The 17,055-nt window shown below is 34.6% G+C and overlaps 1 long non-coding RNA gene across 1 annotated transcript in view; it reads right to left on the reverse strand.

Moving 5' to 3' along the window:
• LOC137225818 (uncharacterized) overlaps positions 1 to 14,367 on the reverse strand; it is a 49,446-nt gene extending 35,079 nt beyond the window's left edge. The window contains exon 1 of the long non-coding RNA XR_010944039.1: positions 14,336 to 14,367. This is a non-coding gene — a long non-coding RNA (uncharacterized lncRNA). The remainder of the gene's footprint in view (positions 1 to 14,335) is intronic.
• Positions 14,368 to 17,055: the final 2,688 nt, after the last annotated feature.

The raw sequence follows: 17,055 nt of genomic DNA on the forward strand, positions 1-17,055 counted from the left end.
AAAGTTTTCCAATACTGCTTGTGAATACATATATATTTAAAAACTCTACATTTGGGGTTTTTGTTGGGACCACTGTTCTACCAAGGTTTATGGTTGATATTCTACCTGTATTAATATGATATCCACTTTCCTTTTAGAGTCAATGTTCAGTTCATTTGTTGCTAAAGATGTCCTCATCCCCATGAGCATTTTATACTGTGCCAATCAAAACAATATTTTAATCTATATAACATTTGTTTGTTTCTGCTCTCCCAACAATTTGCAATAGCAGCCAATCTCCATTTGGGGCCACCAGTGTGTTATCATGCTTTTCTTTCATATAACAAAGAAGTTGTTCATGGTGTTATATCATACAATTAAAAGATTCCAAGAAAAAGTTTATTCAAGTCCAAATCAGCCACACCTTTCAATACACATATACAGCAGTGTCTGTAAACAGATGAGAAAAACACTTGGCAAACAAGACTCTAATACAGCTGGGGGAGGAGGAAGGATGACACACTGGCTATGAATTTTCACTTCTGAGGCCAAGAGGGCCCTTGTGCCTACACTTCTGTACTCTTCAACCCACTTTGGGTCCAGATTCAAGAAATCCTTACTAATGCTGGCAACCATGCCTTGCTTACATGGTTTCTGGCCATTGGGTGAAGCATCTGATGCTATGAATGTGCTTAGACATGAGGTAATTTTCAGCGACCCTAAGAAGCAAGGAATCATGACTTCTAGGTAAGCTTCTTCTTTCTTCTTTATCCAGTTTTGGGATATACAACTTTTGTCAGTTTGTGGTCTGTGCATAAGTATGGGGGCCAAGGATGGAGTTATGTAAAGAGAGAGAAACATTTCTTCTTTTTATGTTCAAACGTGGGACTCCAAAACGTATGTATAGTAACACCTTCCAATCTGCAGGAAATATTAAGCTCCAATGTATTATTTTGCTATTTTTCAGAAAGAAAAACCTAAGGGAATTGTTGAAAGACTCACACAGTTGATAGAAACTAACTTGAAATTTGGGTAAACTCTGAAAATAAGTTTTTTTCATTTTAATATTGAATATATGAAGGAATTCAAGAATAAATTTTGTATATTAATACCAGACATGTATAACTTAATCCATTATTTCAAATTTTTCATTTATCATGTTAATTAGAGATTATTTAATTCTTTTTTTCTGGGTTATCTAATTAAATAAATATTAGAGAATTTGGTCAATGTAATTAAATCAAATCTAATTTATGCTCTAAATGGTCTAATGTCTATTGAATTATAAACATATTAGACCGAGACATTAATAATAACTATACTTGAAAATTATTTTTGAGTAATTCATTAAGAACTGGAGGAGACTGGGGTGAGTGGGATATGCAAGTAAGGGGAAAAATCCACCATTTGGAGATCAAAACCTGGCTCTTTGATGGCATAACATAGTAGAATTAACTTGGCTACTGCTTGGGTTTGATTAAATTGACTGCTAAAGGAGATGACTATCTCTGGTAATATTCAGGACTCAGTAGGCAGCAAAAATTTTTCAGCCATTTTAAGAAGCAGGAGGTGATGAGCTCTTTACTGTGCGGGCTCTTTCTCTATCTCAGGTGTAAAGGCTCACTGTAGGCTTCATTTCCCTGCACAAGCCCCCTCAGTACCTCAGGACTTCAAAGCTCACTTTCTAGCCTAATCTAAAGGCCAGAAGTACTAGTTCACTTAAGTCATTAAAAGTCTTAGAAGAATCCAAGAATTGAGCCTATAATATTCCCTTACTTTAAGCAATGTTATTATATTTGATTGTAAACTTGCTTTTGGATTTTTAAGATCCTGAATCTTAATTATGGTTTCCTATACCTAGAATGCTTTCAACCATGAAATCAGAAATCTCCCACGACCCCTTTTCATGTTCCAATTGTACTGAACTATGATCCACGCTTGCTCACACTTCTGTAGATTTAGTTAAAGTATTATTATAAGAAGGTGTCTGTGGGAAACCTTCTTGATCTTCTCTCGAGTTAAGCTCTTCCCTCACAGGCTTCCATAGGGCACATGCATATCTCTATTACAATGTATTCAATATTAAAATCATCCATTTATTTTCCCATCTTCCCATGAGACTGGGGTCTCGTGAAGATAGGTGGGTTGTTTTGTTTTGTTTTGTTTCTACCTCTGGTATCCCCTACACCTAGTGTAGTGTATGCACATAGTAGCTGCATAAGTATTTGCTGAATAAATGAAAAAGTTGAGATGCTTAACAAAGGCACAGAACTAGAGGGATTTGACTACTTTTTCCCCTCCATATTTGACTGAGCTAAAGTCATTTCTAAGAAGACACAGCACCCAAGTGGTCCCTTCTCCTATAATGACTTTAAATGAATTACTCTGTAGCAACAAGTTGTCCATGTGAAGCAAGCACAACAGCTTCACACAGTAAATGCTATGTATAATGACAGCATGTCGTTCTAACTAAAAAGTTGTTATAAGAACTGTTGTGAGGGAAATGCCATGTGGAGAAGAAACGAATGAGTAGGTCCAGGAATGAAATGAATAGATTCATTAAATGGTTAAGCTTTTGCTTCAGGAGTTCACTGGTATCACTGCATGATCATTTGGATCCCAGGGTTCAGTATTTATTCTGAATGGCTCTGCTGTGCCTTGGCCCAATTAATTCATCTTGCAAATCCATTGCCCAGAAGTAAGCCGTCGAATAGACTCAGATATTCTTCTAGTTAAATCATAGTAATGCCAATTTTCATATTGGTGATCACAATAGCCCCACAGTATATCAGCTATGGTTAAGAATAAAGAACTATTCATAAAATAATACCCTTAAAAATGACTGAGCTTTGATTCTGCTTCTGACACTTATTGGCTATTTGACCTTGGGACATTTTCTTAACCTCTCTGGAACTCAATTACCTTTTATGTAACATAGGGATAATAACACCCAGCTCACATGGTTGTTATGAGGAATATATGAGATGACCAATCAAGTTACAGACAATCAAGGGTACAGACATAAAAACAGATATATAGACCAATGGATCAGAATAGAGAGCCCAGAAATAAACCCTCACGTATATGGCCAGACAATTTGTACAAGACTGAAAAAAGGAAAAGGACAGTCTCTGCAACAACAGTGTTGGGAAAACTGGATATCCACAAGCCAAAAGTGATTTGGAAGCTTACCTTATACCATATTAAAAATTAACTCAAAATGGATGAAAGACCTAAACCATAAGGTCTAAAACTGTAACTCCTATAAGAAAACTAGGGGAAAAGCTTCAGGACATTAGATTTGGCAATGATTTCTTGGATATAACATCAAAAGCACAGGCAACAAAAGCAAAAATAGACAAATGGGACTATATCAAACTTAAAAATTCTGCACACCAAAGGAAATAATCAAGAGTGAAAAGGCAACCTACAGAATGGGAGAAAATATTTGCAAATCACATATCTGATAAAGGGCTAATATCCAGAATATATAAGGAACTTCTGTAACTCAACAACAAAAAGCAGATAATTTGACTAAAAAGTGGGCAAAGGACTTGAAATGATAATCCTCCAAAGAAGATATACAGATGACCAACAAGCATATGAAAAGATGCTCAATATCAATAATCAGTCATAAAAATACAAATCAAAATCACAATGAGATATCACCCACACCCATTAGGATGGCCATTATCAAAAGAACAGAAATAACAAATATTGTCAAGGATGCAGAGAAATTGGAACCCTTGTGCACTGTTGGGGAAATGTAAAATGGTGTGGCCATTATGGAAAACATTATGGAGTTTCCTTAAAAAAATAAAAATAGAATTGCTATATGATTAAGCAATCCCACTTCTGGGTATATATACAAAAGAATTCAAAGCAGGATCTTGAAGAGATATTTATACACCCATGTTCATTGCAGCATTATTCACAATAGCCAAGAGGTGGAAACAACCCAAGTGTCCACTGACAGATGAATGGATAAAGAAAATGTGGTATTTACATACAGTGGAATATCATGCAGCCTTTAAAAATAAGGAAATCCTGTCCCATGTTGCAACATCAATGGACCTGGAGGACATTATGCTAAGCAAAGTCATCAGTCTCTCTCTCTCTCTCTCACACACACACACACACACACACTGTATGATTCCACTTATATTAAGCATCTAAAGTCATCAAAATCATAGAAACAAAAAGCAGAAAGGTGGTGGCCCATAGCTTTAGGTAGGGTGAAGGATAAAAGAGGAATTAGTGTTTAATGGGTATAGAGTTTCAGTTTTGCAAGATGAAAAAGTTCTAGAGATCTGTTGCAAAATAACATGAACATACTTAACACTATAGAACTGACGCTTAACAATGGTTAAGATGGTAAATTTAATGTTATGTATATTGTGTTTTTTCTTTTTTGCCACACACACAGAAAGAAAAAATCTGAAAGTCAAGGGTCTCTGTAATTACATTCCCTGCCTACTACAAACAACTACAAACAAACTACATAAACACCATACTACAAAGACAAATATTGTTAACAGGTATACAGTTTTAAAACATTCTTTTTTTTTATTTTAAAGGAATATACAGATACACCCATACATACTTTTCAGTAGAGTTCTTATACTTGCCTTTTTTCTTTTTAAATACTCAATAGAATGTCATGGTCATCTTTTCATGTCAGTAAATGGAAAAATCTACTTGATTCTTTTAAACAACTGCATAATATTTCACTACATGAATGTACCATATTTGGCAAATGTAGTACCATAGTTCTCAGAGACTTCATACATCCAAAAAAATGAGCCCTTTAATGAAAAAAATTTTTTAAATTAACAAATATTCATTGACTAAAAGCACAGCACTGGGGTGTGGGGAAGGCACTATAATGAATGACAGAGTTCCTGTCCTCAAGCAAACAATGCTCTATTATGGAAGCAAAGATACACACACAAATAAACAAGGTGGAAAGACATATATATTAATCATCATGTGAATTTTATACCCCCAGTTTGCAGGGAATCAAAGGTAGTTTCAAAGGAATACATCTTCAGAACATTCAAGGATAGGAAGGATTTAGGAATGCGGAGATAGGGAGACTAGAGAAGAGGAAGAGAATATTTCACAAAGTAGAAACAGGTAGATAAGACATACAAAACTACAGTATGTAATAATATAATAGCTACCAGCCTCAGTGCCTATGTACTAAGTACTTGGCAAGTACTAAATATCTATGTACTAAGCTACATTCTTTACATATAATACCCCTTTCAGCTTTATAACTGAGAAATAAACATTTTGATCCCCATTTTACTAATGAGGTAACTCAGGATCAGAAAAGTTAAGTAAATATTAACATTGTGAGTTACTTGACTAAAGAAATGATAATACTGCAACATGGATGACCTTAAGGGCATTATGCTGAGTGGAATAAGTCAGACAGAGAAAGACAAATACTGTATGATCTCACTTATATGTGAAATCCAAAAAACCAAAAAAACCCAAACTCACAGAAAAAGAGATTAGATTTGTGTTTGCCAAAGATGGGAGGTGAAAAACTGGATGAAGGTGGGCAGAAGGTACAAACTTCCAGTTATAAGATAAATAAGTACAGAGGGTGTAATGTACAACACAATGACTGTAGTTAACATTGTTGTATGGTATATTTTAAAGTTGTTAAGGGAGTAGATCCTAAGATTTCCAATCACAAGGAAAAAACATTTCCCCCACTTTTTTGGTATCTATATGAGATGATGGATGTTAACTAACCTTACTGTAATCATTTCACAACATATGTAAGTCAAGTCATTATATTGTACATCTTTCTTTTTTTTAATATTCTTTTTGGCCATGCCACACAGCATGTGGGGATCTTAGTTCCCCAACCAGGGATTGAACCCATGCCCCCTGCATTGGGAACGCAGAGTCTTAACCACTGGACTGCCAAGGAAGTCCCTACACTGTACATCTTAAATGTATATATTGCTGTATGTCAATTACATCTCAATAAAACTGTAAAAGAAATAATAATGTAAGAGAAGGAAGCTGAGATCAGACTAAAGAAGACTTTGAAGAGCATGCCTGAACATTTAGATTCTATTTGGTAGGAAATTTAGAGCCACTGAAGAATTATGAAGGTGGAAGACATGATTAAAACAATGTTGTAAGAAGGCAAGTCTGGGAACTAGCAATACTCATATCAGACAAAATAGACTTTAAAACAAAGGCTATAACAAAAGACAAAGAAGGGCATTACATAACGATAAGGGGATCAGTACAAGAAGAGGATATTACACTTGTTAACACACACACACCCAATACAGGATCACCTAAACATATGAAGCAAATACTAACAAATATATAGGGAGAAACTGACAATAATACAATAATAGTAGGAGACTTTAATACCCCACTGATATCAATGACAGATCTCCAGACAGGAAATAAGGCAAGTGGTCTTAAATGACACAGTAGACCAGGTGGACTTAATTGATATCTACAGGACACTACATTCAAAAACAGCAGAATACACATTCTTTTTAAGTGCACGTGGAACATTCTTCAGGGTAGGTCATATACTAGATAACAAAACAAGCCTCAACAAACTTAAGAGGATAGAAATTATATCAAGCATTTTTTCCAACTACAACAGTATGAACTAGAAATCAACTACAGAAAGAAAAACAGGAAAAGAACAAACACATGGAGGCTAAACAACATGCTAATAAAATCTAGTGGATCAACAATGAAATCAAAGAGGGAACCAGAAAATACCTTGAGACAAATGAAACTGAAAACACAATTTTCCAAAATCTATGGGATTCAGAAAAAGCACATCTAAGAGGGAATTTCATAGTGATAAAGGCCTTCCTCAAGAAACAAGAAAAATCTCAAATAAACAACCTAACCTATCACCTAAAAGAACCGGAAAAAGAACAAGCAAAGCCCAAAGTCAGCAGAAGGAAGGAAATAATATAGATCAGAGAGGAAATAAATAGAGTTTAAAGAAAAACAATAGAAAAGATCATTGAAACCAAAAGCTGTTTTTTAAAATAGATAAACAAAATCAATAAACCTTTAGCCAGGCTCACCAAGAAGAAAAGAGAGGACTTAGATATGAAAGAGCAGAAATAACAACCAATACCACAGAGATACGAAAAACCATACAGGAACACTATGAACAGTTATATGCCAACAAACTGGACAACCTAGAAGAAATGGACAGATTTCTAGAAACATACAGCCTGCCAAGACTGAGTCAAGAAGAAACAGACAATTTGAACAGACCTATCACTAGAAGTGAAATTGAATCTGTAATCTAAAAACTCCCAGCAAACAAAAGTCCACAACTGGACAGCTTCACAGGGGAATTCTACCAAACATATAAAGAAGAACTAATACCTATCCTTCTCAAACTATTCCTAAAAATTGAAGAGGAGGGAATACTCTCAAATTCATTCTACGAGGTCACCATTACCCTGATACCAAAACCAAAGACACTACAAAAAAAGAAAATTACAGGCCAATATCTTTGATGAATATAGATGCAAAAGTCCTCAACAAAATATTAGCAAAGCAAATCCAACAATATATAAAAAGGATCACACAACATGATCAACTTGGACTCATTCCAGGGTCACAAGGATGGTTCAACATATGCAAATCAATGTGATACACCACATTAACAAAAGAAAGATAAAAATCACTTGATCATCTCAACAGACACAGAAAAAGAATTTGACAAAATTCAACATCCATTATAATGATAAAAATTCTCATCAAAGTGGGTATAGAGGGAACATATCCCAATAATAAAGGCCATTTATGACAAACCCACAGCCAAAATAACAGTGAAAAGCTGAAAGCCTTTCCTCTAAATTCAGGAATAAAACAATGATGCCCACTCTCATTGCTTCAATTTAACATAGTATTGGAAGTCCAGCCACATTAATCAGACAAGAAAAAGAAATAAAATGTATCCAAATTGGAAGGGAAGAGGTAAAACTGTCACTATTTGCAGATGACATGATACTCTATATAGAGAACCCTAAAGTCTCCATCCAAAAAGTATTAGAACTAATAAATGAATTCAGCAAGGTTGCAGGACACAAGATTAATATACAGAAATCTGGTGTGTTTCTATACACTAATAATGAAATATCAGAATGAGAAAAAAATTTTAAATCCCATTTAAAATCACATTAAAAATGCCTAGGAATAAATTTAACTAAGCTGGTGAAAGACCTATGCTCTGAAAACTATAAAATATTGATGAAGGAAATTGAAGATGATTCAAAGAAATGGAAAGATATCTTGTGCTCTTGGGTTTGAAGAATTAATATTATTAAAATGGCCATACTACCCAAAGCAAGCAATCTACAGTTTTAATGCAATTCCTATCAAAATACCCAAGACATTTTTCACAGAACTAGGACAAATAACCCTAAAATTTATATGGAACCACAAAAGACCCTGAATTGCCAAAGCAATTCTGAGAAAAAAGCACCAGGTTGGAGGTATAACCCTCCCAGACTTCAGACTATATTACAAAGATACAGTAATCAAAACAATATGGTAATGGTATAAAAACAGACACATAGAACAATGGAACAGAATAGAGAGCCCAGAAATAAACCCATGTACCTATGGTCATTAATCTATGACAAAGGAGGCAAGAATATACAATGAAAAAAAGACAGTCTCTTCAACAAGTGGTGCTGGGAAAACTGGAAAGCCAAATGTAAAACAATGAGATTTGAACATTCCCTCACACCATATAAAAGAATAAACTCAAAATTGTTTGAAGACATAAATTAAGACCTGAAACCATAAAACTCCTAGAAAAGAACATAGGCAGAACACTCTTTAACACAAAGCACAGTAAAATTTACTTGGATCAGTCTCCCAAGGCAAAAGAAATAAAAGCAAAAATAAACAAATAGGACCTAATTAAACTTAAAAGCTTTTGCACAGCAAGGGAAACTATCAACAAAATGAAAAGACAACCTACATAATGGGAGAAAATATTTGCAAATGATGTGACAGACAAGGGCTTAATATCCACAATATACAAACAACTCATACAACTTAATATCAGAAAAACAAACAACCCAATCAAAAAATGGGCAGAAGATCTGAATAGACATTTTCCCAAAGATACACAGATGGCTAACAGGCACATGAGAAGGTGCTCAACATCGTTAATTATTAGAGAAATGCAAATCAAAACCACGAGGTATCACCTCACAACTGTCAGAATGGCTGTCATCAAAAAGTCTACAAATAAACGTTGGAGTGGATGTGGAAAAAAGGGAACCCTCATATACTGTTGGGGGGAATGTAAATTGGTGCAGCCAATATGGAAAACTGTATGGACAGTCCTTAAAAAACGAAAAGTAGAACTACCATATGATCCAGCAATTCCACTCCTGGGTATATATCTGGAAAAAACAAAAACACTAATTGCACCCCAATGTTCATAGCAGCACCATGTATAATAGCCAAGACATGGAAGCAACCCAAGTGCCCATCAACAGATGACTGGCTTACAAAAATGTGGCATATATATGCAATGGAATATTACTCAGCCATGAAAAAGAATGAAATACTGCCATTTGCAGCAATGTGAATAGACCTAGAGAATATTATGCTCAGTGAAATAAACTGGACAGAGAAAGACAAATACTGTATGCCAGCACTTATATATGAATCTAAAAAATAATACAAATGAATGTATATGCAAAATAGAAACAGAAAAATAGACATAGGAAACAAACTTGTGGTTAAGAGGAGAGAGGAGCAGGGAGGGCCAAATTATGGTTATGGGATTAACGGATACAAACTACTATATATAAAATAGATAAGTGGACTTCCCTGGTGGTGCAGTGGTTCAGAATCTGCCTGCCAATGCAGGGGACAAAGGTTCGATCCCTGGTCCAGGAAGATCCCACATGCCAAGGAGCAACTAAGCCCGTGTACCACAACTATCGAGCCTGTGCTCTAGAGCCCGCGAGCCACAACTACTGAAGCCCATGTGCCTAGGGTCCATGCTCCTCAACAAGAGAAGCCACCGCAATGAGAAGACCGCACACCACAATGAAGAGAAAGCCCACACGCAGCAACGAAGACTGAACGCAGCCAAAAATAAATAAAGTTCTTAAAAAAATAGATAAGCAACAAGGATATGCTGTATAGCACAGGGAATTATACCCATTATCTTGTAATGACCTATAATGGAGTATAATCTGCAAAAATATTGAATGACTATGGTATACACCTGAAACTAACACAATATTGTAAATCAACTATACTTCAATTTAAAAAAAAGAAGACAAATCTGGTATTGCTGTGGATGGATTTGTTACAGGAAGGAAGGAAATAAATTAATTAACTAGTGTACAGTGATCATATGCCCAAGTTTGCAAGGGACAGTCTGAGTGTATAACAGTTGTCCTAATATAAGTGTTAAAAGAGCCTTCTTCACTCTCCATAATGTCCCTTTTACACTCCAAAGTGTCCTGGTTTGGAAGAGAAATAACCATGTGACTAAATATGAAAGGAGATGAGAATCTGAGTAATATAGGATAGTGGCAGTGTGAAAAGAAAGGAGGATGGACGTGAGAGAAATCTTGGCATGGTAGAATAATAGGTATTTTTTTAGTTCAAGTGGCCGGATAAGAAAAAAAAAATCTCAAGAATGGGTTAAAAAAGAGATTAAAGAAAAAAGAAGGAGAAAAGAGTTAGGAGAGAAAATGATGACTTTAGTTTGGAATCTGATATACTGGCAGGATATCATGTTGAGCTGTGTGGTAGCTTACTGGAAATGTGAGGCTGGAATACTGTTGTACATATGGAAATTATAACTGAAATCATGAGAGTGAATGAGATTGCCAAGGAATAGAGAATAATCAAAGATGGCAAAGAGGCCTGAAGGACCTCAAGGAATACCTATTTAGAAAAACTCTCATCTTATAAATACTAAATGAGGTTAATAGACAGTTCTATAATTACTGATCATCTTGAGCCCAGTCAAAATTACCAACTGCCCACGTGGAATGCTGAGTTTGAAAGTAGCTCATCAGGAAACCAAAGGGCACCTTCACAAACTGTTTCCTGCTTTTTATCATTTCATGACATTTTTATCAACTTTTTTCTTTTGATGTGAACTCCTGAGTGTTATGTTATAAATATATTTTTAGCTCAGGACTACAGTGATTGATAAAAGAAGATTAAAAACAGCCGTAAGTGATATGGGCCACTCAAGTATCTACATTCTGTCACTCATTTTCCTGTACATTAATATATGTATAAGAATAATAATGTTATTGTTTCCTACATAACTTGCTGTAGATTGTCAAGCTGAGGGTTCTCCCACCGTTATCAGTGATGACATGAAGACTAAAGAACAGAATTAAGCTCTGTATTATTAGTGCATTCAGAACTATATGGTATATTGACAAGTTGCTTAGTGTTCATATGGGAAAGCCCAGGACTTACTCTTTCACTTATATAGAGAGATAAATTTTACCTATGAAAGACCAGGTACACCTTCAAATTACTATACGGCACTGATAAAAACATATAAAAGGGCATTTCAGTTTAATTTCAAGGCTGCTTTGACAAGTGAGAAAAAAGGTGCATTTAAAATTTTTACATTTTGAAAGGCAAATTCATATTCTTTTGCCCTTAAAACAAAGCCATATGAAAATACTTGAAATGCAAAACTCTATTTAACTGTCTAGAAAGTTGGAGTTAAACAGCAGGAGTACTGGCATGCTTTTTAAGCTTGTCTCCTTTTAAAAAAACTTTGATGTTTCAATAAGTATCAATAATATACATCATTTACTACAAGTCTAACTGAAAATAGTGACTTTGCAATTATTTAACTCTTTTCCATCATTTAACAAAATTCATTTTTGGAGGGAAAACAGTTTTAAAGTAGACCACGTATTTCTCCATCCATACATCTAAAAACAAATGGTACAGTGCACTGGAGTTATATTAAATTTATGGAGGAGAAATAGAGCAGGATAATGAATCTTTTCAAGCAATTTCAATAAATTTCAAACCTTAAACTACTGTCAGAAAGACATAGTGCAGCAACTCTATGATTCTCTGAAAAGTAGACAATGTGTTTTTAATACCTGCTTGGAAGAGAAACATGTATGTATCCAGTTAAAAATTCAGATTCTTTGCCAATATTATGAAATGAATTCAGGCAATATGGGAATCTGCAATATGCAATTTATTACTCATCAGTGCAACCAATTTTTCCAGGTTGGCATTGGGCCTTTCAAATGTAAAACTGATAATTTTTAATATGATCACCATGGGAAGCTTGCTCCTGATGGTAAAGCACATTCAATAATAAGTTGTAAACAGTCACTAAATGACTGGCTAGAATTTCTCTAGACAATACGCTGTTTGACATTATAAATGGCTTCATCTTTGTTTTTTGAAAATGGACTGCAATATTCATGTCATTAAAAAAATTCTGTGAGGGACTTCCCTGGTGGCGCAGTGGTTAAGAATCTGCCTGCCAATGCAGGGGACATGGGTTCGAGCCCTGGTCCGTGAAGACCCCACATGCCGCGGAGCAACTAAGCCCGTGCACCACAACTACTGAGCCTGCGAGCCACAACTACTGAGCCTGCACTCTAGAGCCCGTGAGTCACAACTACTGAGCCCGTATGCCACAACTACTGAAGCCCGTGTGCCTAGATCCCATGCTCTGCAACAAGAGATGTCACCGCAATGAGAAGACCACGCACCACAATGAAGAGTAGCCCCTGCTAGCTGCAACTAGAAGAGGCCCACGTGCAGCAAGACCCAATGCAGCCAAAAAAAAAAAAAAATTCTGTGACCTGTTTTTGGCAATATGTTTAGTAAATAGCCTGTGCAGATGCTGAGCATCCCAGGATGATTACACAGCTAAATAATTATGTGGATGATATGTACAGAGGTTGAGGTAAAATAAACTGTTATCCTCTATGTTCCCTGAATTTCTAGAGCCTAAGTTTTAAAGTTAAGATCTTAAACAGGTTATTATCACTTCAAATGTTTTCCCCATTTTTAGGGCGCTGTTAGCTTCAGTCTTCATCATCAATATATGGGTAAGTAAATGAACCAAGAAAACAAAAGTGGTCAAATGTATCCAAATATTTCTTGAACCAAGAAATATATATTTCTTTATAGTACATTCACATATAGAGAATTTCTACTCCGATACTTCTGGAACCAAGAGATCCAATTTAAAGCAACAGCTTTTAATTTAAACATATGGAAATGAAAACAAGACATAAAGATATATTTGTATCTTCTCTGAGAAGGTCATCCACTAAATATTTCAGCTTCTATAAAGTTCTATAGTTATTGTGGGTTTTACATTAAAAGCCTTGAGAAAGAAAGAACAGTAATTTGGGGGAATCTTCTTTGTTTCACAGAATCATTTTAAATACTGATATATCTCTTCAACAGTGAATTCAAAGAACTAGGTAAAAGATCATTTTCTCAGACACGTAGTAGACTCCTGAAGTTCTTTCCCTTGAAGTTCTTGACATTTATTTATATTACATCTGAGTTGCTTTCATGAGATTTTAATACTTTATACTATATTCACATATAGAGAATTTCTATTCCAATACTTAATCATTAAAAAAGAATCTGGAAAACCAGATTTTTGGGGGAATATGAACATTCTTAATATTAGCAAAGCTATTTCTGTCAAGTAGATTTTTATGAGTAGTACTGACTAAAACCATAAGTTACCCAGGTAAACATAGGAAATGTGGTGAAGAATTAACTAGGGGTTTGGTACTTTGTGAACACCCACATTCTTAGCAGATTTTGTAGAGAAAATTAATCAGCTTTCATTTAAATATTTCCTGTATCAAAAAGTGATGAAAATCTAAATTCAGATTTTACTTCTACTTCTGGCCAAGATGATGCAATGAATCAGATTTACCTCCCGCTTGAAACAATTAAAAAATCAGATGTAATATATAAACAATTGTTTTCAAGATATAAATATCAGACAATAGGCAATGATTTCTAAAAGATGGGAAACAAAAGTGACCCCCATGATTTTTCCAAGCTTACTGCCTGGAGTTTCTAGCCAAAGGATATGAAGGGGAAACCCAGGAGGAGATGGAGTCTAGGGAAGCCAAGGCAGCTAGAATTTGCAAGGCAAAGTGCCAGGGATGAGAGCCACACACAAAGAGAACTCTGGAGACACACAAAGGGTCTCTCTTGTGTCTTCAACTGACTACTGCTGACTAGCCCGTGCATGTTAGGAAACTACTTAAGGCTGGAGAAAAAAACCACTTGACAGTTTTAGAGAGAATAATAATAACAGAAATACCTGTTAATTGAATGAATAAAAGCTAATTCTTTCTTCTTTGCCTATAAACAGAAAGCAATGAACAGTGAAAGGGTAAACATACAACATTAAAATGGGTGGGGAGGGGAGTATTTGGAAATACATTTTGTACTAATGCCATTCAGGTTTATTTCTGAAGATGTCATGAAATTCTGTGGATGTTACTAAATTCTAGTTTAAAGTTAAAATGCTGTGGGCTTCTACTAATTTCAATCTTTGTAGTTTTTATTGAGAAACAAGGTATTATCTTTATTAAGAAAACACTGCTATTACCAATGGGATATGCACCAGAAAAAAGACAAAAACCCAAAACACAAGACTTTGGTAGTCCACCTACCTCTCATACAGTATTCCTTGTGATACATTCATTGCAACACGTATATGAGTTCATACGGTGCGAAGTGTTTTAATACCTGGAAGCTTTAATATAATAGTATATGTATCAGAATCACAGACCTGAACTTAATATATAGAGTGAGGAGTAGCCTACAGCTTGTGATCCTGAAAGTTCTTTATACGAAGTTCAATACCCAGAATACGAATGGAACTCATTCAGTAATACTATTAATTATCTGTATTAACTTGTCACAAACTCCCTCTGTGTACTTTGTGTGTTAAAACCTGAGGATGGATGCAATGCTTTCTTAATGATGTGCTATACCTAAATGTGTGATCCTGCAGCTTCATTTTTATCACATTCTAAATCACTTAATGATCAGAATGGACTAAAATTCAAATATATGGTACAACAATTACACAATTTGGTATCAGTCCATCCATGGTGGGCCTATTATGAAATCGTTTGTGCAAAAATAAATTAAAATTCATAATTTAATTATTTTGCATTAGAAATATTTTGGCAAACAAGGGATCATTATAGGTTGTAACTGTTATTGAGTACAGGATAAAAGCGTGTAGGGGTGATGTAATTCCTAGATGTTAACGAGAACATAAAAAGTTCTTATGTTTTGGAAAATGATCTCATTTACAAATTATATGGAAATAGGTGCAAAGCCACAGTTCTCCTCCTGTAGAAGGCTTACACTGTTAAGTTTCTAAATTTCTAAATCACAAATCTTTAAAAATGAAGCTAAGTCATCACATAATTAAAATTAGATTACAGAGACTTACTATGTTTACAATGGAAATTATATAAAAGAGCAATGTGTAAGAAAAAACTATTTAAAGTTATGTGTAAATGAGTTTGAAAAACAAGAGCCAATTTCAGATTTATTATACTAAGACAGGGTAACTACACTGTAAACAATATTAGGTATACCTCGGAGATATTGCAGGTTCAGCTCCAGATTACCACAGTAAAGTGCATATTGCAATAAAATGAGTCACACAAATTTTCTGGCTTCCCAGTACATATAAAAGTTAAGTTTATACTATAGTCTATTAAGTATGCAATAGTATTACATCTAAAAAAACAAACATTAAAAAACAGCATTAATTTAAAAATAACACTGTTGGAAAAATGGCGCTGATATACTCGCTTGATGCAGGGATGCCACAGATCTTTGTTAAAACTGCAATACCCATATTTTATTGTACTTCGCTGAGCAAGTCTATCGGTGCCATTTTCCAACAGCATTTGCTGACTTTGTGTCTCTGTGTCACACTTTGGTAATGCTTGCAACATTGCAAACTTTTCCATTATTATATTTGTTTTAGTGATATGTGATAGGGGATCTTTGATATTAATGCAATGACGTCCTGAAGGCTGAGATGACAGCATTTTTTAGCTATAGCTTTAAATTCAGGAATGTACATTGTTTTTTGGACATAATGCTATTGCACACCTAATAGACTTCAGTATAGTGTAAATATAACTTTTACATGCACCAGGAAATCAAAAAAATTCGTGTACTTGCTTTATTGCAATACTTTGCTGTACTCTGGTGGTCTGAATCAAACCCTCAATATCTCTGAGGTATGCCTGTATATGTTACTTTAGAAGCAAATTTAATTTTGCATTTTGATTTTTTCAGATTTAAATGCTTTTTTGCGTTCTCTGAGCATATATTGTTTTTCTAATGAAAGACACTTATAGGCTAGATGAAGAATTGTGGGTTTCAAAAATTACTTCCACAATGTAGCATTTTCCTTTTAACTCACTGATTAAAGAAAATTTGGTTTTCAAAATCACATGCTTACTGTAAGGTAGTTATACTTTAAACTGAAAATGTTTCATTATTAAATCAAGCATAAGTAACATTTAAAACTTTTTAATAAAAACAATGAAAAAATCTTTCATAGAAAGTATTTAAGTATAATTCCACGGTAGATGGGAAACTTGGCTCATGACATTCTACATTTTAAAAATGTCAATTATGTTATAGTACTGAACAGCCAGGAACTCAATTTCTTTACCAACTTTGATGTTATCATTTGACAAAATTTACAGTCACGTTTTCTTAGGTTTTACAATTCAGAAGCACTTTAACTTCTCTATGCAGATGAAGAAACTAAGGTTCAGAGATTTAAAAATCATATAATTTATCTGAGGCAGAAATTAATTAGGGCCCAGGTCACCTGACCTTTTAGTGCTATTATCTTAAAATCCACTTATATTTGCAAATAACAAAAGAAGCACTGTATTAATATTTGAAAATATACTTACATAAAAATGATAAAAAGGTATAACTAGTATTAAATGTTACTGGCAAATTATGTCCATTTTAAATGTATCACCCTAA

The sequence above is a fragment of the Pseudorca crassidens genome, chromosome 6 (genome assembly GCF_039906515.1).
Source record: "Pseudorca crassidens isolate mPseCra1 chromosome 6, mPseCra1.hap1, whole genome shotgun sequence".
In the NCBI taxonomy this organism is placed as follows: Eukaryota; Metazoa; Chordata; class Mammalia; order Artiodactyla; family Delphinidae; genus Pseudorca; species Pseudorca crassidens.